Source organism: Arvicanthis niloticus, chromosome 7, assembly GCF_011762505.2.
Source record: "Arvicanthis niloticus isolate mArvNil1 chromosome 7, mArvNil1.pat.X, whole genome shotgun sequence".
In the NCBI taxonomy this organism is placed as follows: Eukaryota; Metazoa; Chordata; class Mammalia; order Rodentia; family Muridae; genus Arvicanthis; species Arvicanthis niloticus.
The window spans coordinates 19,695,698-19,720,523 of NC_047664.1; the positions used below are offsets into that span (position 1 = coordinate 19,695,698).

At 43.7% G+C, this 24,826-nt stretch overlaps 1 long non-coding RNA gene across 4 annotated transcripts in view; it reads left to right on the forward strand.

The window, feature by feature from the left end:
* Positions 1-24,826, forward strand: part of LOC117713178 (uncharacterized) — a 34,522-nt gene that overhangs the window by 4,189 nt on the left and 5,507 nt on the right. For 2 of the 4 annotated variants that reach the window (XR_013111712.1, XR_004607370.2), the window contains 2 exons: positions 2,004-2,319; positions 3,170-3,367. This is a non-coding gene — a long non-coding RNA (uncharacterized LOC117713178). The remainder of the gene's footprint in view (positions 1-2,003; positions 2,320-3,169; positions 3,368-24,826) is intronic. The other 2 variants (XR_013111711.1, XR_013111710.1) reach the window with 1 other exon arrangement.

Here is a 24,826-nt window from a genome sequence, read left to right on the forward strand (position 1 = left end):
TGGAACTCACGATGTAGACCAGGGTAGTCATGAAATCGCAGAGATCTACCTGCCTCTTCTACCCTAGTGCTAGAATTATGGGCATACACCACCACACCCAGTACATTTTTTTAAGATTTATTTTTGCTCTGTGTATGTCTGTATGTTTATGTGTATATGCCACATGTGTGTATGTGCTTTCAAAGACAGTGAAGGTATCTCTGGTGTCTCCTGAAGCTACCCTCAGATCCTTTGAAACTATAATTATAAGCAGTTGTAAGCCACCTAACTTGGGTGTTGGGAATCAAACTGTCATCCTCTAAAAGAGTAACAAGCCCTCTTGACCACTGACCATTTCTCCAGACTTTGAACCAGGATCTCGAACATGCCATGTAAGAGCTCTGCCACTGAGTTATGTCTCAAACCACATGCTTTTGTTTCAATGTGGTTGCTTCTCTTTTTTAAGATTTACTTATTTTTATTTATATGAGTATACAGCGGCTGTCTTCAGGCACACACCACCAGAAGAGTGCATTGGATCCCATTACAGATGGTTGTGAGCCACCATGTGGTTGCTGGCAATTGAACTCAAGACCTCTGAAAGAGCAATTAGTGCTCTTAATCACTGAGCCATCTCTCCTGCCCCCTGTTGTTGCTTTGAAATATGTCTTGCTATATAAAACTGTAGCTAGAACTCACTATATAGACTAAACTGGCCTCCAATTTATAAGCCTTCTTCCTTAGCCTCCCCAGTACTGAGATTCCAGATATGTATCACTATGACTGGCAAATAAGCTTTTTAGCTCAGGGAATAAAAGATTGGAAGTTTGAACAAAAGGATAATGGCTTGTTGTAGCGGTTTGAATACATATGGCCCCTATATAGTCATGTGTTTGAATGCTTGTCCCATAGGAACAATTAGAAGATGTGGCCTTGTTGGAGTAGGTGTGGCCTTGTTGGAGGAATTGTGTCACTGTGAAAGTGGGCTTTGAGGTCTCCTAAGCTCAAGCTATGTCCAATGTGGCACACAGTCTCCTTCTGCTGCTTGCAATCCATTTGTAGAACTCTCAGCTCCTTCTCCAGAACTGTGTCTGCTGGCACTCTGCCATGCTTCCTGCCATTCTGATACTGGACTAAACTTCTGAAACTGTAAGCCAGGCCCTATTAAGTATTTGCATTTATAAGAGTTGCCATGGTCCTGGTGTTTCTTCATAGCAATAAAATCCAAACTAAGACACTTGCCCAGACCTTTCTGTTGTTGATGACGTTGTTGTTGTTGTTGTTGTTGAGACAAGGATCTTGCTGGCCTAGAATTTGCTGCATAGACCTAGCTGGTCTACTATCTTCCCTCTGGCCTGGGTGCTGATTGCAGGTGTAAGCAACCGCTTTTCATTTCTTCAGTATTTCTAGATAGAGGATAGTCCTACCCCAATGGGACACAGTCAGTAGTTGAACAACCCTGAGACTCTGTCTCAAAATAAAGCAAAAGAACATTTCCAGCCAGGCAGTGATGGTGTACATCTGTGATCCCAACTGTGAATGAAAAACTACTGAAAAGAAGCTATATGTGCAGACACTGATAATTCCAGTACTGTGGGGAGGCTGAAATGCTACAGGTCCAGAGGGTGATTACCTTATTCTAGGCTACCTTTAGCCTCCAGAACAGCTACTCCTATCTACCTCTGCATAGAAACCAACATCTGTGGCTGACAATAAAAATCTTTGAAATCTATTAAATGTAGTAGACTACTAGCTTAGACCAATCAAAATGCCAAAAATGTCCTCATATAGCATCTTAGGCCTTTAGAAAATTTCCCCCATCTTGCTATAACTATCTCCCCGATGTGCTCAGTAATATATCTTAATCTTGCCTTGATTTATGACTTTCTTTGTTCTTTACAACAATAAAACTTCATGAAACTGCTTCCACATTGCGATGTGAAGTTTGGGGTAACCTAAATCTGTGTACTGGACATGGTTACTCAAAATGGCTACAGAATAAACTATCTCCTATTTCCTTTCAGATGAAAGCTGTAGTTTATGTTGACACAACTCAGTAATATAGGAAGAGAAAGTTATCACAGGTTTAAGACCAACTGAGAAAATTATGGAGACCATGCTTCAAGAATGAAAAATTAAGGCCTGGCAAGGAGACTTGGCCAGTAAAGGAGTCTTCCACCAAGCCTGAGGGCCTGCGTTCGATCCCTGAAACCACATGGTAGAAAGAACCCACTCCCACAAGTTGTCCTCTGTGGGTAAAGATGCTTGTTACAAAGCTTGATAACCTGAGATAGAGTCACAGGACCCACATGATAGAAGAAGAAGATCAACTTTAACAAGGTGTGGCATACCCTCCCCAATACATAGAAATGGAAAGATGAATAGGTGCTAGATGTAATTCAAAATACAAAATCTTAATTTAAAAAAAAAAGCCAGTATGGTGTTGACACTGTAATCCTAGCACTTGGTAGACTGAGGCAGAAAGGTCAGGAGTTCAGGCCAGCCAGGCCTGGTGGTGAAACTCTTAAATAGGGAGGCAGAGGCAGGTGGACCTCTATGAATTCAAGGATCAAAGGCTAGCCTAATCTACATAAAAGGGTTTCAGACCAGCCAGGACAAAATAGTAAGAGCCTGTCTACAAAAGAAGGAAGGAAGGAAGGAAGGAAGGAAGGAAGGAAGGAAGGAAGGAAGGAAGGAAGAAGGGGGAAGGGGAGGGGAGAGAAAGACAGAGACAGAGAGAGAAGAAAGAAGAGGCAGTCCTTCCAAGTCACAAGTCTCCATGAAGTTTGTCTGGGTCCGACAGGTTATTGGCTTGAGCCCAAAAAGCACAACTCTTTTTAACTCTTTCTTTCCTGTTTGTTTGTTTTTATTTATTTATTTATTATTTATTTATTTAGTCTCTCTCTTTTAGACTCTGGTCAGAATTAAGGATGGCTTTTCTGCTACCCTGGCCTCCTTTTCTAAAGCCTCCTCCCCAGTACCTAGTTGATTGTCCTCTGAGTGTCTGATCTCCATGCCACCTTAATTTGCATGGCTTCTTTCCTTCTCCTTCATTCTCTTCCTGAGATGGGAGGAGGGAGGCAGCTGGAGAGATTTACAGGTGTATTAGTCAGGGTTCTCTAGAGTCACAGAACTTATGGGTAACAAGCAAAGAATCAAGTGTCTTCCTTCTTTTAATGTCTTTATATAGGTCTCCAGCAGAAGATTGGCCCAGATAGGTGTGTACCACCAAGCCTGGATCTGGGAGTTGCTTTGTCCCAGATGACCTTGAACTCAGAGATCTCCTTGCCTTAGTCTTCTGGGATCCATAGCCACTATGCCTCAAGATCTCCATGCCAAGATCCAAGTCAGAAACTTGTATCTCCCAGCCTCAAGATCATGATCACAGGTGAGCCTTCCAATTCTGGATTGTAGTTCATTCCAGATATAATCAAATTGACAATCAGGAATAGCCACCACAACAGGTTCCCAGCTGTAGGAGCTTTTTCATCTATTAAAATTGTCTTTTTGTTTGTTTGTTTGTTTTGTTTTTTGTTTTGTTTTTTCGAGACAGGGTTTCTCTGTGTAGCCCTGGCTGTCCTGGAACTCACTTTGTAGACCAGGCTCCAGGCTGGCCTCGAACTCAGAAATCCGCCTGCCTCTGCCTCCCAAGTGCTGGGATTAAAGGCGTGCGCCACTGCCCAGCTAAAATTTTCTTTGAGCTGAAAAAAAAAAAAGAAAGAAAGGCCAACAGAGTTACAAATCAAAATAAATAAATATATTAATTATTGATTACTTTTGAAAAGGACTGAGTCTAGGCTGAGAGCACCTGCCTAGCATGCACAATGCCCTAGGCTCAATCCCTAGTACCAAATACCAAACAGAAAAAAAAAAGTATACAATATTGTCTGCTAATGTCAGAATCAGAGCACATTACAAGTAGGTTAGAATGGAAATAGCAATAAAAGTGTAATCGTTCCAGAACAGCCAGTGCTGTATAGGGAGACCCTGCCTCAAAACAAACACACAAATGGAAGGAAGGAAGGAAGAAAGAAGCACGATAGTGAGGGGCTAGGTGATGCTCAGTGGTTAAGAGCATTTGTTCCTCTTCCAGAAGACCTGGGTTTGTTTCCAGAGCCCATAGAATGGTTCACAATCATGTATAAATAGCTCCAGTTCCAGGGGACTCCAATACCCTCTTCTGACCACCACAGACACCAAGCACACGTGTGGTCCATGGATATACATACTGAAAAAACACACATACAATCAATTGAATAAATATCAAAAAATTAAATTAAAAAATATATAAACTGAGTAGTGATATTGCATGCCTTTAATCTTAGCATTGGGGAGGCAGAGGGAGAGGCAGAGGCAGGAGGATCTCTGAATTCAAGGCCAGCCTGGTGAACAGAGCTAGTTCCAGGAGAACCAGAGCTACACAGAGAAACCCTGTCTCCAAAAAAAAAAAAAAAAAAAAAAAAAAAGGTATAGTAATGTTGCATGAAATAATAAAAAGGTGGCACCCACAGTAGCACTGGCTCTAGTCTAGTAACGTGGTTTCCCACCCCCAAGGTCTCCACAGTGCCCATGCAGAGGCCGCCCAACTCTTTCTCTTGCTGCAAATCCTGCTCCCATTTCCAGCCATCTACCCGCTGTGGTCAGCTGTCACAAATCTCCTTAACCTGGCAAAATCAAAATTCTAGAGGCTTGTAATTTATCAGTCAGATTTATATTAGTAAATTCTCAACCTACAAAATTCCCACACAAAGAACTTAAAACTCAATTGATATAAACACAAGCTACACACCTAGTGGGGCAAAGGCACTGTACTTACTTAATCATCTAAGAATTCCATCTTGTCTCGCTCTACTCTCTGTATGCCAATGAAATGTCTTGTGGTAGGATGAAGACAGAGACTCTTCAGATTTGAACTGAGCTGGGTATGGTGGAGCAAACCTTAAAACCCAGCACTGGAAAGGCAAAGCAGGTAGATTTCTATGAGTTTGAGGCCAGCCAAGTCTGCATCGTGAGACTTATCTCAAAAACCAAATCAAACAAACAAATAAACAAGAAACAGAATAGAACAAAGAAAAAATCTGAGTTGAGCTAGGCATGGTCGGCATTTTGCATTCCCAGTGTCTAGATGGCAGAAGCAGAAAAGCCAAGAGGCTCAAGGTTATCCTTAGCCACATAGAGAATTTCAAGTCTGCAGGTACAGTGAGACTGTCTCAGATGATGATGGTGGTAGTGGTGGTGGTAATGGTGATGGTGATAATGATGACTCATAGACTGGAAATCACAGATTAGTTCTGAATGTTTCTAAGAATATTGCTCATAGTGGTGAGAAATCCAAACTCTCAAAACAATATAGGTTATTGTAATGGCCCTTGGTATTTCCCAGAACTTAAAAGGTAAGATGCTATTTTTGAAGACTCCCCCCCCCCCCCCCCCCACACACACACACTTCTGCCACATGGCTTGGAGGACTCAAGCTAGCCCTAACCTGGAGACCTGAGGACTAGCTCTCACAGGATTGTAAGATGCTGTGCAAGGAGTTAACAGCCCTGCCTGGTTGTTAAGCCTCAGAACATGACCAACCTGGCAAGACATCTCCAGAGGTTCAAAAGTGGCACTTTTTTCTTGGGGCTAACCAACAGCTATCTAATTGGATTTAAGCTCTGCTCAGTAAGAGAGAACTCATGCTTGGTGCAGCCAATCTGACTCAAGAAGTTGTGGATCCTGGAAGAGAACCTACCGCTGTGATTTTTCTAAGCTATTATAGTCCTGACTGCTGTAAACTGCTGACCTTACACTCCAGGTATGTGCAGCTATCAGGTCTATTTAGAGAAGTTTCTTCTACAGCAGTGAGGCCACTGCAGAGACCCCAACTGGCCAGAGCGCAGACAACAGCTGCTCAGCCCCACTTAATACATCTACAGCACAATCCCTCAACTTAAAGCTCTTGGAACATTGCAGAAGTGGGGAAGAAAGACTGTTGGAGCCAGAAAACCAGGCCACCTGCTGCTAGATAGTGTCTTCTAGACATGACAGAGAAGCTGCACCCATGAAATCTCAACAACATGATTGCCTAAATGGCACCTGTGTAATGATAATACCAGTTGTCATTGACAATATTGTCAATAAGAATACAAGTTGGTGCAGCAGTGGTGGCGCACACCTTTAATCCCAGCACTTGGGAGGCAGAGGCAGGCGGATTTCTGAGTTCAAGGCCAGCCTGGTCTATAGAGTGAGTTCTAGGACTACAAAGAGAAACCCTGTCTCGAAAAAAAAAAAAAAAAATACAGGTTGGCATGCCAAGGTGTATAGGAGAAAACAAACAGGGCCTCAGCCCTAGATGAAGAGCTACTCAATGACTACTGAGAAAGAGAGAGACAAAGTTTACACCAGGGATGAGCCCCTTGATAAGTTACACAGTCCCAAGTGGGTCAGTCTGAAACATGTGTACAATGGTCTCAGTAAGGTGTATAATACATAATTGGAGGAGGGATGAAAATTATGTAGATTCTCATTGAAATTCTGGCCTCCAAAGGCGATGCATGCATGTTGTAAACAGACATGTGTGCAGGCAAAACACCTAAACATATAAAGTAAAAATAAAGGTTAATAAAAATCAACAGTGCTAGGCAGTGATGGCACATGTCTTTAATCCCAGCACTTGAGAGGAAGAGGCAGGTAGATCTCAGAGTTCAAGGCCATTCTGGTCTACAGAGTGAGTTCCAGGACAGCCAGGATCTACACAGAGAAACCCTGTCTTCAAAACAAAACAAAACAAAATGGGCTGAAGAGATGGCTCAGTGGTTAAGAGCACTGACTGTTCTTCCAGAGGTCCGGAGTTTAATTCCCAGCAGCTACATGGTGGCTCACAACCATCTGCAATGGGGTCTGATGCCCTTTTCTGGTGTATCTGAAGAGAGCAATGGTGCATACATAAAATAAATAAACAAATAAATACATCTTTTTTAAAAAAGAAAAACAAAAACCAACCAAACCAAAAAAAAAAAAAACATTTAAAGGCCATTTTATGTATATACATTTTATGTATGTATACTATACACACACATACATACACACACATTTATGTGCACAGATGCACATACACGCACACACACACACACACACGATTGATATAGTAGGTAGCACAAGCCTGTAATTCTAGTAATAGGAAGGTAGCAATAGGAGGATCAGGAATTGAGGGTTCCCCTCAGCTACATAGGAAGCTACAGGTCTGCCTGAGATATATGAGCCCTTGTCTTAATAACTAAATAAGTAACATGACAGCTGAGCAAGAACCATATGCTACACAGGACACTGGGACAAAACAAGCCTGCAGACTTCTACACTAAAGAATAAGAAAGCAGTGCTGGCCTAGAGGCCCAGTCTGGGACTTCGTGATCCCTTGCCTTAGCCTCACAAAAGCTGGCATTGCAGACCAGCATGCCTAGCTTTGAGAAGGGCTTCTTAGTGGGCGAGAGCTGAGTGTAAATATGATCAAAATACATTGTACATATGAAATTCTCAGTTAATAAACCTATTATAGTTAAAAACAACAGAAACTTTTAAAATGACCTTTTATGAATTTCCCCAATGTAAACAGTTCCAACTTTTCCCATTGGGCCAGGATACACTCTACAAAGCTCCTTATCATGTACAAAGGCCTCACCTCCATAGCTGTGAAGAAAGTGATTCTGAAGGCCAAGAAACCCATACTCTACAGATTAGTCCAGGGCTCAGAAAGCTCAAGGTCCTACAGCCATTTTTTAAGGTTTATTTAATGTCTATATGTGTGTGTTGTACATGTGTGTGCAGATGCTCAGAGGTCAGAAGAGTGTTAGAGTCCCTGCAACTGGAGTTATAGGCTGTTGGGAGCTGCCTAATGTGGATGTTAGGAGCCAAACTCAATCCCTCTGGAAAAGTGGCAAGTGCTGTTAACCATTAGGCCACCTCTCTGGTCCCTCATCTAGTCCAGCATCAATCTAAATTGTCCCAATGGCCTGTGTTGCCTAAAGAATTCATGCTTCTATTGCCACAATTAGGGAGCTTGGAAGCAAGTCAGTGGAATCCTGTTTAGCTGTGTTAGAATTTACACAGGTTTACCTCACAGTAGGAGGGCTCTAGTGTTATAGGGAGGTACCGAAAACCAGATGTAACCCTTACTAGAAGAAGTAAGCCTCCAGTAGAGTTCTTAGCATTTAAATGGCTCCACATCTTTCTATCCCACGCAAAAGTTTGCCTGTTCCTAGCTCCAGGGAGCCTGCAGCCTGGGCCTCCAGGGTCCTTCATCCCTGTTGAGGACCTTCTGGCTGAATCTCAGTAGTGGGAGTGCTTTTGCATAAGCGTGAACAATAGGGCAGTGCCCTTGCACAGCCCACTGTGGCCTCCTACGAAGCCAAAGGACTGTAGGCACCAGGGCAGCCCCTTGGACTTTCAGCTGTTGATCTCTGCCTTTAGAGAATCAAAACTGAGGCTGGGACAAGGGTTGCTTCTCCCCATTTTCTTATGGATGGAGTAGGGTTAGTTCTGTATTTTCAAGCATTGAAGCTTAATTGGGGGGGTAAAAGATTAGCAAATATATTTCTTCAGAAGTAAAAATAAGGTTAGAAGGAAAGGTAAAAGGAGAGAGAGAGAGAGAGAGAGAGAGAGAGAGAGAGAGAGAGAGAGAGAGCAGATCATTAAACTGATGTAAAAGGAATCCAGGCACAGCTATAACCCCAGCACTCAAAGAGATAGAGGAAGGAAGGGTAGCTGGTCAAAGATAGTCTGGGCTATATAGTGAGTTCCAGATACAAAACAAGAGCCCATCCCAAGCAAAACAAATTTAAAAGTGACCTCTGGGGGGAGGGTATAGCTTAGTGGCAGAGCATGCAGGAAGCTCTGGGTTTGGTGCCCAGTACTACAAATAAATAAAGGAGCAGAGAAAGAACTGGCAGAAACAGCACAGTAAAATGGAGCTTCAAAGTCAGATAGCCTATATTGCCTGGAACGTTAAGAGAAAAACAGTCACAAACAAACCTTCAAAGACAACTGACAGAAGACCACCACTACTCAGCTCTGGCTCTCGTGGAACTCACTATGTAGTCGAGGCTGGCCTGGCCTGGATCTCACAGAGATACACTTGCCTCTGCCTACCAGGTGCTAGGACTAATGGAGGGTGCACCATCATGCCCTGCCTTATAACTATAGCTGTGTTGCTGCTGCTGCTGCTGCTGCTGCTGCTGCTGCTGCTGCTGCTGCTGCTGCTGCTGCTGCTGCTCCTGCTGCTGCTGCTCCTGCTCCTGCTCCTGCTCCTGCTCCTGCTCCTGCTCCTGCTCCTGCTCCTGCTCCTCCTGCTCCTCCTGCTCCTCCTGCTCCTCCTGCTCCTCCTGCTCCTCCTGCTCCTCCTGCTCCTGCTCCTGCTCCTCCTGCTCCTCCTGCTCCTGCTCCTCCTGCTCCTCCTGCTCCTGCTCCTTCTGCTCCTTCTGCTCCTTCTGCTCCTTCTGCTCCTTCTGCTCCTGCTCCTTCTGCTCCTGCTCCTGCTCCTGCTCCTCCTCTTCCTCCTCTTCTTCCTCCTTCACTTGTTCCTCTTCTTCCCCCCCCCCCCCACAAGTGAATACTAGACAACTTTTTAAGTGAACACCAAGGGAGAATTTTGACAGATATCACCAAACTGGCCTCTATAGGAATTAAATCAATTTACACTTCCATCAGCATTAGGTGAGAGCACCTGTTTCCTACACCATCTCAGCAGTGTTAATAAACTTCTGGTGACTTGCCAATCTGAAGAATAAAATAAAAAATGGCACTACCACATTTTTCTCATTATAAGGGAGGTTGAGCATTCTGCCTTCAGTTTAAGAGGTTTTGTTTTCTTTTTCCTGAATGCATAGGCTTAGTCTGTTTTCCTCTCATTGATCTATCATCATCATCGAGACAGGGTCTCACCATGTAGCTCTGGCCGTCCTGGAACTCACTCACTATCTAGACTAGGCTGGTCTTGAACTCAGAGAACTACCTGCCTCTACCTCCCTTATGCTGGGTGCCACTCTGCTCAGCTTGCTTTTTTTTTTTTTTTTTTTTTCACTTCTGCATATGCGGGTCTGTGTATGGGTATGTACACTTGAGTTCTGTGCCCAGGGAGGCCAGAGGCTTCAAATGCTCATAGAGCTGGGGTCACAGGGAGTTGCAAGCCTCCCAGTAGTGGTACTTGTCCTCCACAAGAGTAGCAAGCACTCCTAACTACTGAGAACCTGATAGGAACACAAAACTGTCCTTGGACTTTTGCTGACTCTCTTGCTTCTGCCTCTGAAGTCCTGAGATCCCAAGTATGCATCACCATACCTGGCTCTTTGTCTGATACAGGATCTGCTGGACTCAGGCTGGACTTGAACTTGTTATGAAACTAAGGTGACCTTGAACATCTCTTCTGTTTGTTTTTGGTTTAGTGTGTGTGTGTTTGCAGGTAACCCTAGAGGACAGAGGTTGACATCAGGCTCATTTCTCTATTGTTCTCTATCATATGTGTATATGTGTGTGTCTGTCTGTCTGTCTGTCTGGTTCTCCACATTATTTCTTTGAATGCTCTTTTACTGCCCCTGAAACAGTGTTGGCATATACAATTCCAACTTTTGGAGAAAGGTCTCAATATGTACTACTGGCTGGCTTAGAACACTATGTAGGTGAGGCTGGCCTGGAGCTCACCTCCTGAGTGTTAGGACTAAAGGCACACACCATCATGCACAGCACTGGCGTTTTCTTGTTCATGCGGGTGCTGGTATTAGAACTCAAAGCTTCATGGTTGTTGACAACCACTCTATTAATGGAGTCTTCTCCCCAGCCCTGATCTGATTCTCCTGCCTCTATCTCTGAAGTGCTAGGATGGCAGTGTATGGCACAGTGCCTGAAAAATATATATATATATATATTCATATTCCAACTCACTTCTGAAATTTTTCCTTTAACTCCACAGTCATTTTGTTGATGATCCCTCAGAGTCACTTGGGATGCATGCCAGGTTCTCCAAGGTATCTCCCCAACAGCTCTCAGCTATGATCTCTGGCTGACTGTCTTTCCACATTTTTAGACCTACAGCCAACCCAGGGCTTTGGCACTTACTGTGCCTCCTTCTGAGGTTCCTCCTCTGCCTCACTCTGATCTGTACTCAGATGCCTTGTCCTCAGGGACTCCTCTGTCTTCTCTTCTTGTTTCACGGTTTTCTTAGGTTTTACTTCTCCCCTCCTGACTTACCTGTCTTGTTTACTGTTAGAGCTCTAGACCCTAGAACACATAATGAGCACAGGAGGGTGCTGCCTACTCCTATAGAAGGCCCCTCCAGCAGCCATAGTCCAACTTTCTGCTGTTTCAAAGGAACACTAAGGATTGACTCTAGGGTCTCATGCCTGCTGGGCAAGTACTGTGCCACAGAGGTACTGGCCAGCCCTCTCTCATTCCTAAAGAGCCATTTAAATATCGGTGCCCAGTGGTAGTCATTTCTGCCAGGCTGGCTTAGCGTGGTCTCACCTCGTATTCATTCCTTATACCCTAGTTATGTTCAGTCCACCAGAGTGTCTTTTTGTTGTTCTTGTCATATTTTCCAAGAAAGACTTTCTCTGTGTAGCCCTGGCTGTCTTGAAACTCACTCTGTAGACCAGGCTGGCCTCAGACTCAAGAGAACCGCTTGTCTCTGCCTTCTGAGTGCTGGGATTAAAGACCCACCAGAGTATCTTAATTGCTTGTTTTCTTTCTTGCTTTTTCCACTCTACAACAGTGTCTTTTACAGTTCTAATTAAAGGCCACAGCCACTATTCTCTTGGGATTAAGAAACTGTGCTTAATAAATGTTTGGGGAAGGAATGAATGAACAAATAGAATTTCATTATTTTTTTTAAATAAAGGATTATTGCATGGGAATTTATAGTTATTACTTTAGAATCTCTCCCTCCCTCCCTCAGCAGTGGACTCATGGCCTCTGTTGATGCTAAGCAAATGCTAAACCACCAAGCTATATCCTTCCTCCTTAACATACTTCTAAACAAAACGTTCGCCTAATGGACAGCAGTGTGCACTTGTAATCCTAGCACTTAAGACAGGAGGTTGTCACAACTCTGAGGTCATGCTAGGCTACACAGCCAGTTTTAGAGTGAGACTATCTGTAGAGGAAGGGGGAAGGGGGACAGAACAACCAACCAAACAAACAAATATAAATCCTAAGTTCCATCTCAAAAACATACACACAAACTTTTTTTCCTGAGTCCAGAGATATCAGTAGTCAATTAACTTGGATCAAGTTTTATGCACCTAAGAAACCAGAAAGACAAAGGCCCTTGTTAGGTGTCTTGGCCTCTGCCTGTGCCTGTGCGTGCTCAGGCTAAGGTGTGCACCACTACCCACACTAGGGCCTTGAAGGGCAAATGCTCAACCGCTGACCTTCAGGCATAACGTGCGTGTGTGTGTGTGTGTGTGTGTGTGTGTGTGTGTGTGTGTGTGTGTGTGTAACAGCAAGTGTCTTAGCCCTGAACTCCCTCTCCAGACTTCTTCTCCATTCTTCCTTATGGCCTCCCACTTCAATCTCCTTCCCTCCACCTTCCAAGGGCTGGAACTCCAGGTGGATGGCCTTAGAGCTGGAGGCGCATATGCATTCATTCTTCTGGCAATCTGGTCCAAGTACTCCATACATAGGGAAAGCGTTCTGTTGCTCTCCCTCATTTTCTCTTCTTTTCCTCTCTCCTTTTCTCCCCTTGAGCCCTTACCACCACCAGCCCCTTTCCCAAAATGATGACTGTTTTTGTTGGGACCTACTTAGTTTAACTTAGAGCCATTTAATCACCACTGTGCACACAGCTGCAGGCAGCGACTTCCAGAATCTGTACATAGTTCATATAGTTTGGCACAGAGGTGCGGGGCCTGAGTACCTCCTCTTCCCACACCTGGCTGTTGGTGGGGCTGTTCTTGTGCAGAGCTGGTGAAGGCACCTAGTTCTGTAAGCTGTGGCAGGATGGGTTATGTCTCACCCAGGGGACACCATTTCATAGTTTTTCTCCTTTATCTTCTGTGCTGAAATGTTCCCTGAGTCTTTGTTACTATTGTTTGTTTTGGTTTTTTGAGACTGGGTTTTCCCAGAGTTCTGGCCAGCCTGCCCATGGGTGACCTTGAACTCTTGATGTTCTAACTCTCAAGTGCTGGGGTTATAGGTGTGTGCCAGCGCACCCAGGAAGAAAACCTTTTTGTTGTTGTTGTTTTTGAGACAGGGTTTCTCTGTGTGTAGCTCTGGCTGTCCTGGAACTCTCTCTGTAGGCTAGGCTAGCCTCAAACTCACAGAGATCTGCCTGTCTCTCCTGCCTGAGTGCTAGGATTAAGGGCATGTGCCACTACTGCCTCTAAAGAAATATCTTTAAACATTTTCTTGTTTTTTTAATGGAAATGGTATATTCACTGGAAATGAACAGAGATTATTTGTATTTTATAAATATATTTACGTATACACAGTGAGAGAGGACATAAATATAAAAAGACGTGTTAACAACAGGACTCTGTGAACAGGACTCATATAACAGGGTTCATAGAGTACACTTGAAACTGTGACCCTGCTCTGTTCTCCTTCAAGGCCACGACCCTTCTCCCTTCACATGTTCCTTCTCTAGCCTGTGCTCTTGGCTCAGCAGTTTGACTGACTTTGGGTGCCTTCACCCCTCTGTGGTGCCACTGGCACTATGAGAGCACTGTTTCTCAGGATCCACACTTTCGTAACTTTCAGAACACCACAAACCCTCCTGCTTCTGCCTCCAGGAATGACCTCACTCCCACATCAGTGGAAGCAGAAATCTTTAAAAGAAATTCCCCTTATAAAATAACATCCTTTTACCCATAAAGCTGTTTCCCACCTATGCTGAGTACCACACACACAACCCCTTTTTAGTGTTAATCATCCTCTCTCTCCCTGAATCCTGAATCTTTTTCTTTCTTTCTTTCTTTCTTTCTTTCTTTCTTTCTTTCTTTCCTTCCTTCCTTCCTACCTTCCTTCCTTTTTTAACATTTTGGGATGAATGTGTCCCACAGCACATGTGTGGAGGGCCGGAGGGCAACATTTGAGAGTTCTTCCCCTCTCTACTTTGTAGCTTCTGAGATCAGACTTAACAGCCTTTGGGCTGCTTCAAGAGCTTTTACCCCCTAGGTTATCTTGTTGGCTTTTTGTTGTTGTTTTAGGACAGACCTGACAGACAGACCTGAAACTCTCTACAGAAAGCAGGCTGGCCTGAAACTTTCTTTCATTCTTATATATTAGGCTTATTTTGAACTCACAGAAATCTGCCGGCATCTGCCTCTGGATTCCTGCCTGGGCCCCATTTTTTTTTTTTTTTTTTTTTTTTTTTTTTTTTTTTGGAGACACATTTGTTATATCTTAGGTTGACCTTTAACTCATTACATACACAAGGCTCACCTTGAATTTCTGATCCTCCTGTCTCTAAATCCCAAATGCTGAGAGTACAGCATGTACTGCTACACCTGGCTTTGGCTTTGGCTTTTGTTTTTTGTTGTTGTTGTTTGTTTGTTTTTTGGTTTTTCGAAACAGGGTTTCTCTGTGTAGTCCTGGCTGTCCTGGAACTCACTCTGTAGACCAGGCTGGCCTCGAATTCAGAAATCCACCTGCCTCTGCCTCCCAAGTGCTGGGATTAAAGGCGTGCTCCACCACCACCCCGGCTGGTTTGTCTCAGACCTTCAGGTCTCCTTCTCATTGTCTGAGTTGAAATGCCCAGCTGTTAGGTTTAGTTTTTGAGATAAGCATCCTATAGCCCTCCTGGCTTCGAACTCTTGATCTTCCTGCCTCTTTTGTTTCTTTGTTTTTTGAGACACTTTCTCTGTGTGACCTGCTTTCCTCTTTCTCTTGGAGGTTAGAGTTGAGCGGCATTGGGACAGATTGGCATCTGGTACTGCTCATTTGCATTCTCTGTTTACTAATGAGGTGCATCTTCTCGTGTTGATCAACCATTAAAGATTTTTGTCTTATGAACTTTTTCTTCAAATATCTTGCTTTACTTTGTTCTGTGCTTTGAACTAAGCATTTTTGTGAGATCTAGGCATAGAGCCAAAAGATTTCGACTAGATTATCTCCTAATCCTCACTGCTTTGTGTACTTTTTTGAGAAAGTGATTTGTCTATATTAGTAAATTTTAGCTCTTGTATAAAGTGCTCTGTATGTGTGAATATGTATATTATGTATATGGGTGATGTATATATAAATGTATGTGTATATATTTAAATATTTGATATTGGAGATGAATTCAAATCAGGGTTTTACACATACTAGAGAGATACTCTACCTTTAAAATATGTTTCCAGGCCCCTGTTTATTTATTTAAAGAAAAATAAATATACTTGTATGCTGATTAGTTTTTATTGTCAACTTGACACAACCTGGGGTTATCTGGGAAGAGGGAAGCTCAGCTTCAGAGTTGCCTGGTCCAGACTGGCCTGTGGCCTTGTCTGCGAGACATTGTCTTAACTGATGATCAATGTGGGAGGACCCAGACCAGTATTAGTCAGGGTTCTCCAGAGTTACAGAACTCATGGAATGCCTCTCTATATTAAGGGAATTTATTGTGATGACTTACAGTCTGTAGTACAACTAACCCAACAATAGTCAGCTGTGAATGGGAAGTCCAAGGGTCTAGTAGTTGCTCAGTCCCACAAGGCTGGTTGTTTAAAGTGGTCTTCTGTAGAAGTAGGTTCCAAGAGATGTGCTGGCAAGTAAGTGCAAGCAGGCTAAGAAGAGTGAGCCTTCCTTCTTCCAATGTCCTTGTGTAGCCTCCAGCAGAAGGTGTGGCCCAGATTAAGGTGTGTACCACCCCGATTGGATCTGGGAGTTGCTTTGTCCAGGCTGACCTTGAACTCAGAGACGTCTTTGTCTCAATTTCCTGGGATTAAAGGCATGTACTCCTTGCCTGGGCCTAAATTTTTCATGGCCACTATGCCTCAAGATCTCCAGGTCAGAAACTTGTGTCTTCCAGCCTCAAAATCTGGATCACAGATGACCCCTCCAATTCTGGATTGTAGTTCATTCCAGATATAGTCAAGTTGATGACCAGGAACAGACATGACACCTCCCCTGGGCAGGTGAGCCATTAGCAGGCAAACAATGTCCTCCCCTAGTTTCTGCCCTGAGTTCCTGCTCTTATGACCTCAATTCTGGGAAGTAATAAGATGAAATAAACCCCATTATCTCCAAGTTCCTTTTAGTCATGGTGTTTTGATAAAATATAAAAGAACAACTTTTTAATTTTTAATTTTTCTTTGAAACAGGGTTTCTATGTATAGCCCTGGCTATCCTAGAACTCACTATGTAGACCAGGCTGGGCACAAACTCAGAAATCTGCCTGCCTCTGCTTCCCAAGTGCTGGGACTAAAGGCGTGTGCCACCACTGCCCGGCTTAATTTTCTTTTCATACTTCTGGCTGTCCTGGAATTCATTCTATAGACCAGGCTGGCCTTGAACACAGGGATCTGTCGGCTCCTGCCTTCCTAGCACTGGTGTGCACCTCTACACCTAGCAGCATGGGTATGGCAGTAGCAGAAGAATCTCAGGCTTAAAGACAAGTTTATTTTTGTTTCCCAGTGCCACCAGCAACCACGTGTATTTATGTCCCACACATTGGTTGTATTACCTTCAGTCTGGCTGTATTTCACAAATGAAATCTGAAAGCAGCATTAATTAATTTGATTTAATTTAGTTTATTAATTAAAGAATCAGTTGTTTTTCATTAAAAATAGCATCCATTTCCAAAGGGAGTTATAAACCACAGTGACAGATATAAGAGTTTATCGCCTTGTTAGTTTAGGTATAGAACACAAAGTAGCAGCAACTGAGCACTGTTAAAATGAAAAATTTTAGCCAGGCTTTGTGGCTCAGGCCTTTAATCCCAGCATTCAGGCTGCAGAAGCAGGTAGCTCTCTTGAGTTTGAAGCCAGCCTGGTTTAAGGCCAGCCTGGGTGACAAAGGAAGACTGTGTGTCACTCTACCATCCCACTCTCCCTACAAAAAGACAGAATCTTAAGATGCTTATCCAGGCTTTGGTGACACGTGTCTATAATCCCCATACTCAGGAAGCAAGATCAGGAATATTGTTGCAATTTCAGGTCAGCTAGGGACTGCATCGTGAGATCATATCTCAGGAAGAGACAAAGAAGGAAGAAAAGGAAGGATGGAGGGAGAAAGAACATCCTGTATCCTGTTATGTTTTACTTCTTTATTATTATGTTTAAGATTTTGTGTGTGTGTGTGTGTGTGTGTGTGTGTGTGTGTGTGTGTAGGTATGTGTGTATGAGTGCAGGTGCCTTCAGAGGCCAGAGGCATAGGATTTCATGGGACTGGAGTTACAGGGAGTCATGACCCATCTGATGTGGGTGATGGGATCCAAACTCAGGTCTTCTGCAAGAGCAGTATGTGTTCTTTCCTGCTGAGCCATGTCTCTAACATTCATTCAGCATTTTAAATGATCCCCAGGTGACTCATGGGCATTTGAAACTTTGAGAAGTGCTGGTTACTTAGTGATGATAGACACTGTGTGTATGAACACTGGTAAGGCCTGAGGCAGAAAGACTAGTTTGCTTTGATAGTGTACATAGAGCAAAATGGTTGGGGGATGGGTAAAGACTCTGAAGGGGCTTCCCTAGGTCAAACCAAGCTCAGTGCAAATGAATTCCCTCTATCCACCAGGAGAATCCTATTCTAATAGCTCCAGGAAAACAAACCAGAATAAATAATTCAGCCTGAAATATAACTAAGTGTAATCCAATTTATCTTAATTAATTAATTTTTTTCCAGAGTGATTCATACAGTTGATCCAACTTTTTACTTTCTTCTGAGCATGTGACATGTTAGCCATGCACTAACTAATAGCTTCTGAGCACTTGGGACCAGAACTGTCGGTTCATGCATCCCCTTTTCGATGAGATGAGACGAACATCATGATAAGATCATGAGAGATCATGCATGGCCTCTGGCAGGACAGCAGCCCCAGACCGAGGCAGTTCCTGTTAAATGAGGTGCCCAAGTTAGAGAAATCCCAACTCTGACTTAGGCAAGGTAAAGCACACTAATGCTTTTCAGACAGAGGTAAACAACAATCCAGACAGTGCAGAGCACTCTTCCTTTTCCTTGTGTATGTGTGTGGTGTACACACTTACGTGTATTTGTATGTGCCTGTGTGTGTGCACATGTATGCGTATGCCTGTGAAGGCCCACGGTGGGTACGCCTCAGTCACTCTCCACCTCATTCATTGAGTCAGGGTCTCTCAAGAGAACCCAGAGCTTGCTAGCCAGCTTTTTGGGGGTGTTCCCTATTTTTGCCTTCAGTGCTGGAACGACAGGGGTGCTTCTGTGCCACAGGCGTTTGTCTGTGTCCTGGAATCCAAACTAATTCTCCTGTGTATATGAGTAGCACTTTAATGGAGTTGTCTCTCCAATCCTGTATTGTAACTGTTTTGTTTTGTTGGGGGATGGGATTTCATTATGGAGCCTTCCCTGGCTTGCCTGGAACTTGCTTTGTAGATTAGGCTGGCCTGGGACTCACTGCTTATGCCTCCCAATGCCAGGATTATAGGCTTGTATACTAAACCGAGCGACAGCAAATTTCTAGCTGGTGACCTACATCTATAACCCTAGCACTTGGGAGACACAGGTAGATGAGAAGTTCAAGGTCATCCTTAACTATATAGAAGGTTTGAGGCTAGCCTTGGCTAAGTGAGACCCTGTTTTAAAAAATAAAAACAAGGGGCTGGAAAGATGGCTCAGCAGTTAAGAACACTGACGGCTCTTCCAGAGGTCTTGAGTTCAGTTCCCAGCAACCACATGGTGGCTCACGACCATCTGTAATGGGGTCCGATGCTCTCTTCTGGTGTGTCTGAAGACAGCTACAGTATACTCATATACATAAAATAAATAACTTAAAAATAAAAAAAATAAAAAAAAACAAAACCCAAAACACAGAACTTCAACAACAGCAACAACAAAAGAGCAATCTTTCTTTTTTTTTTTTGAACGATCCTTTCTCTCTCTCTTTCTCGCTTTCTTCCTTCCTTTCTTTCTCTTTTTCTTCTCCTATTTTTTGAGACGGGATCTTGCTCTACAGCTCTGGCCAACCTGAATGTTGCCGAACCCTTCCTCCTTCTGCCTGCTCAGTGCTGGGAGCGCAGTGTGCAGGTTTTAGAGCAGCTTTCTCAGTGAAGAGATTTCATGACATCACTGATAAAGTTGATCTCTGTAGAAATTGTGGCGCAACAGTGGGAGTGTGTCAGCACACTGTCTGGAATCTCAGTGCTTGGGAAGAAGTCAAGGAGCCGGGGAAACTCAGGCTCATCCTCAGCTACAGCAGGTTTCAGCCCAGCCTGGGCTATGTGAGATTCTAAGTAAAAAAATATAAAAAATTAAAAAAAAAAAAAAACAACAACAACAGAAAAGGAAAGGAAAAAAAGAAAAAGAAAAATACTAAATAAAAACGAAGAAAGACTAACTGAGGTGCCGCCATCATCAGCGAACTCACCTCGCGGCAGCACAGTTAGAAAGTGGGGACTGGAGAAGCACCTGGTCCTCTCTTCCCACAGCCACATTTAGAATTCACAGAAAATATTTAAAGACTCTGCGAGGTAATTTCTAATCCCAGTGCCGCACTGTTTTGAGCCAATCCACCCTTGAGACAGCCGCCCCTCCCAGGAGCAGAGGTGGAGGGGCGCTATTGTTCTAGGCTTCCTTTCTTTGTCCACTCCCGCCACTGGCTAGTCACTCAGCCTTCCCTGTCGTCTGCTCTGCGCAATCTAAACAGGGCCTGGGTTTTCCCCCGCTCAACCTGTTAGTTCACAACACACACTGTTGCACCCCTATTTTTAAAACTTCCCTTACTCCAAAAAGAGCATTTCTGTAGTCCCCAAGGACTTTTCCATCTAAGAATAAACACTGGCATTCAAGCAGAGCAAAGGGATCTACTTATTGGGGCTTGTTTGTTTTGAGACCCTGTAGCTGAGGTTAGCCTGGAACTGGAGAGCCTTCTGCCTTCGCCTACAGAGAGTGCTGGGTTTACAGGTGTGTGCCACCAAGCCTAACTACAATACATTTGTATCTAAGTCATTGGGATACTAAAATAAAGCAAGTAGTCCTAGTAATTTATTACTTCAAAATTTAAAATCAAACCCAGCATATCAGATGTTCATATGAAATTTGGACATCCCCACCCCTTGTGGAAGCTTCCTGAAGGCGAGGAGCACCAGTGTCATGTGACATAGCCCATTCTGCTCCATTCTAAGGAATTTGATCAATGCATAGTTGTAATCCAAGGCCTCATGGTCCGCCCTCAGTAAGCGCAGAGAAACTACACACAATTAAGGGCTCAAATTGTATTACTATTTACATTAGGAGAGCATCAGGGCTAATCCCAAAGAAGTGTCTGAATACAAATTCATATAGAAAAGACGTCTCACATGTAGAAGTAGACAGTTTTCTGAGCATGCAGTTAGACAACATGTGCCTTCATTTGACATACTGTTGTTTTGTGTGTGTGCGTGTGTGTGCATGTGCGTGTGTTTAAGGGGATAGACTGGGTGTAGTGACAGACACCTTTAACCCTACCATTTGGGAGGCTGAGGCAGGTGGATTTCTATGAGTCTAAGGTAAGTTTGGTCTACATAGCAAGTTCCAGGCCAGCCAGAGGTACTTGGTGAGATCCTGTCTCAGAAGACCAGATTTTTGCTACCAGTGTTCACATCAGGTGGTTCATGGTTGCCAGTAATTCCACCTTCAAGGGATATGACTTCTGGCCTCCAGGAGCACACACATACATGTGCACACACACACTTACACATAGGCCGAGTATTACAGTTTAGACAGTCCTGATCCGTAAGTTACATGATATGGAATAAAAGTGCTACAACATAAACTTCCAAATGAAGGTTAAAAAATAAAAAGAGTTAAGTTGGGAGTTGAGGGCAGAGTGCTGGCTTTGCAGTTAGGACTGCTTGCTTCACAACCACGAGGACTGGGGTTCAGATCCCAGCAGCCATATAAAAAGCTGTGTATTCAGTACATGTCTATAAACCCAGGTATGAGTGGAGCCAGTGCTTGAAGACCTCTGAGGGTTGCTGGCTTCCAGGCTAGCCCAGAAAACATGAGCTATAGGTTCAGGCAGAAACTCTGCCATGAGGCTGGAGAGATGGCCCTGTGGTTAAGAGCACTGGCTCTTAAAAGGACTTAGGTTTGAAGCTCATCACCCACAAGGTGGCTCACAAACATCCCTAACTCCAGGTCTAGGGAGTCTGATGCCCTCCTCTGGCTTTTGCAGTCATCAGGCACAGACACGGTAAACAGATACACATAAAGAAAAAAAAAATCCCATATGCATAAAAATAGAATAATAATTTAAAAAATGAATAAGCCAAGAATGATAGACATGATACCTGATGCCTTCAGGTGTCTGCACCTGTACACACATGTGCACATACACTCACACAAACACATATGCACACAGATAAATAGAGAAAGAAAGAAAGAAAGAAAGAAAGAAAGAAAGAAAGAAAGAAAAGAAAAGGTTTGAAGTGGAAATTTCTGGTTTCTTTGGAAACTGGCAAGAGTCTCCAAAGCTATTCACTAGCTATAGATGGAATAAACAACTATCTTGGGAGAGACACTGACCACTGCAGCAGCAGAGAGCCAACCTCTGGACCAGAGAGCTACCATCAAGGCTGCAGGGAGCTCCAGGCTGCAGCTGCTGTATCCTCCATCTGTTTTGAAGTGGATGGATTTTTGTGCTGTATCTGCTTTTAAAAAAAAAGATTTATTTTATGTTTACTTCTCTGTATGTGTGTGTGTAACTGTGTGCCATGTGTGTGGGTGCCGGAAGTCACCAGAAAAGAACATTAGATCCCCTGAAGCTGGATGTGGGTGCTGGGGATTGAACTCAAGTCCTCTACAGAATCAGCATGAGCTCTTAATGGCTCAACCATCTATCTCTCTAGCTGCTTGTTTGCTTGCTCCTTTCTTTCTTTTTTGAGTCATCCCTGCTTCTATAAGAAACCTCTCATCCTTACCCTGTCAGTAACCCCACTAAAAACTTAGTTTCCTCAAGCTGGGCTTTGGCGATTATTACTTGTATTACTCTGCTGTAGGCTTCCTTTCTGGGTTGTGTTGTGTTTCCCGGGGAACATCCTCCCACACATCAAGGAGGATCACTGAACGTTCAAGGTCAACCTTGTCACCGAGAGCTCAGGCACACAGGCTACACAGGGAGACTCTGTCTCAAAGTAACAAAGTAAAGGTTATTCTAAATCACCTTGAAGAACAATTCTGCTGAGTTACCTGCTTCCTTGTATGTTTTTCCTGATTCCTTTACTGATGAATGAAAAACCACTGTCTGTCTGATGCACAAACTGTTTTCCTGCCTAAGAAAAGTTTATAGACTTGGTTGCGTTTGTTTGTTTCTGTTTTGTTGTTTTGTTTTTTTGAGACAGGATTTCTCTGACTAGCCCTGGCTGTCCTGAACTCACTCTGTAGACCAGGCTGGCTCGAACTCAGAGATCTGCTGGCCTCTGCGGCACCAGTGCTAGGATTTAAGGCGTGTTCTACCACCACCTGTATTATTTGTTTTGTTTTAGGTATTTATTTTTCTGGAAATGAATTCTCAATTCATTCTGGCAAATAGAAGAAACATGATTACTGGATTTTATTGTTAGGATTTCTCCTCTCTCTCTCTCTCTCTCTCTCTCTCTCTCTCTCTCTCTCTCTCTCTCTCTCTCGCTCTGTCTGTCTGTCTCTTCTTTCTTTCTGAGACAGGATTTCACTGTGTAGTCTTGGCTGTCCTGGAACTCACTATGTAGACCAGGCTGGCCTCGAACTCAGAGATCTGTCTGCCTCTGCCTCCGGATTTCTTGGATGAAAGGTTGTACTGTTGCCACCACCACCACATTTCATTTTATAAAAACTCAGAGCTGGGCCTGGTGTCACTAGCCTGTAATCCCAGCTACTCAGGAGAGTTAGGTAGGGATCATGAGTTCAAAGTCAACCTAGCTAGGGAGTACGAAGCAGATCTGGCTACAGTGAGATGCCCTGTCTCAGACATGCACACAAAAGGAGGAGTGGAAGGAAGGAGGAAAGGAAAGAAACAAAACTTTTTTAAAAAAAGATTTATTTATGGCCGGGCGGTGGTGGCGCACGCCTTTAATCCCAGCACTTGGGAGGCAGAGGCAGGCGGATTTCTGAGTTCGAGGCCAGCCTGGTCTACCGAGTGAGTTCCAGGACAGCCAAGGCTATACAGAGAAACCTTGTCTCGAAAAACCAAAAAAAAAAAAAGATTTATTTATTTATTTATATAAGTACACTGGAGCTGTCTTCAGACACACCAGAAGAGGGCATCAGATCCCATTACAGATGGTTGTGAGCCACCATGTGGTTGCTGGGAATTGAACTCAAGATCTCTGGAAAAGCAGTCGGTGTACTTAACCACTGAGCCATCTCTCCAGCCCAGAAACAAAACTTTTAGAGATTCTTGTTTTGGTTTTTGTGCATTTTTTTCTTTTAAAGATTTATTTCATTTTATTATTTTATTTAATTTTGTATATATGAGTGTTCTACCTGGATGCACATCTCTGTACGATGTACTCCTGATGATGCCCTGGAAGTGGAGTTACAGATGGTTGTGAGACATCAGTGGGCACTGAGAATTGAACTCAGGTCTGCTGCAACAGCAACAAGTGCTCTTTCCTGCTGAGCCATTTCTCCAGCTCTTTGTGAGGTTTTCCTAAAAAGTATTCACGAATGCTTCCTAACTGATGCAAAGCAAAGTAGGTATCAAGTGTCCTCTATCACTCTGCCTATTCTTTTTGAGGCTGTGTGTTCCTGAACTCAGGCTTCCGTTGTCTGTGCTAGGCTAGGAGCCGGCAAGGACCAGTGATTCTCCTATCTCTGCCCTTACTTGGAGCTGGGGTTATAGGCACACATATGTAGGACAGCTGCCCTGTTGCATGAGTGGGTATTGGGATCCAAACTTTGTTCCTCAGGATTATACAGACCAAGTGCTCTTAACCACTGAGCTGAGCTGTCTCTCTCACGTGTGTATGTGTGTGTATGATTGTGTGTTTGTGTCAGGGTCCCACTATGTAGTCTATGTGACCAAGAACTCACTATGTAGTCTAGGCTGACCTCAAATTTATAGCAATCCTCCTGCCTCTGTCTTTAACCTTTCCAATGCTGAGATTATAGATAAATACCATTAAGTCCAGCGCAAAAGGTATTTTAAGGGTTGTATGTTTTCACTTCTGTGGTAGGAAATTTGCTGACATATGTGTAAGGAAAACACACTCCAGAGACAAGGGAAAAGGGTGGGAAGAGACTTAAAACATGTTTTTATTAATTCTTTCCTTCTTCTTAAGACAGAGTCTCTCTATGGATCCCTGGGTGTCCTGGAACTTGCTATGTAGACCAAGATGCCCTCAAACTCATAGAGATCCACTTGCCTCCACCTCCTGAATGCTGAGGTTAAAGGCATGAACCACTATGTCCAGCTTATTCATGTGTGTGTGTATACATGTTTGTTACTGTGCATATGTGTGTGCATGCATGTGTATTTTTACACATGTGTGTGGAAACCAATCTGCCTTGGGCATGGTTACTGGGGATCAGCTTAGGTCCTGCGCTTGAGTGGCAAGCCCCCTACCAGCCGAGGCTCCCCAGCTCAGCAGACTTTTATCTTTACAGCTTTAATATTGCTCTGTTTTAGATTGTGAACACACAAGTTGGGGGAGGGGTATAATATTAAAAACCCAGAGGCTGAGAGACAGTTCAGAGGTTAAGAGTTCTTAATCTTGCCAAGGACCCAAATTTGATCCCCAACAACTAT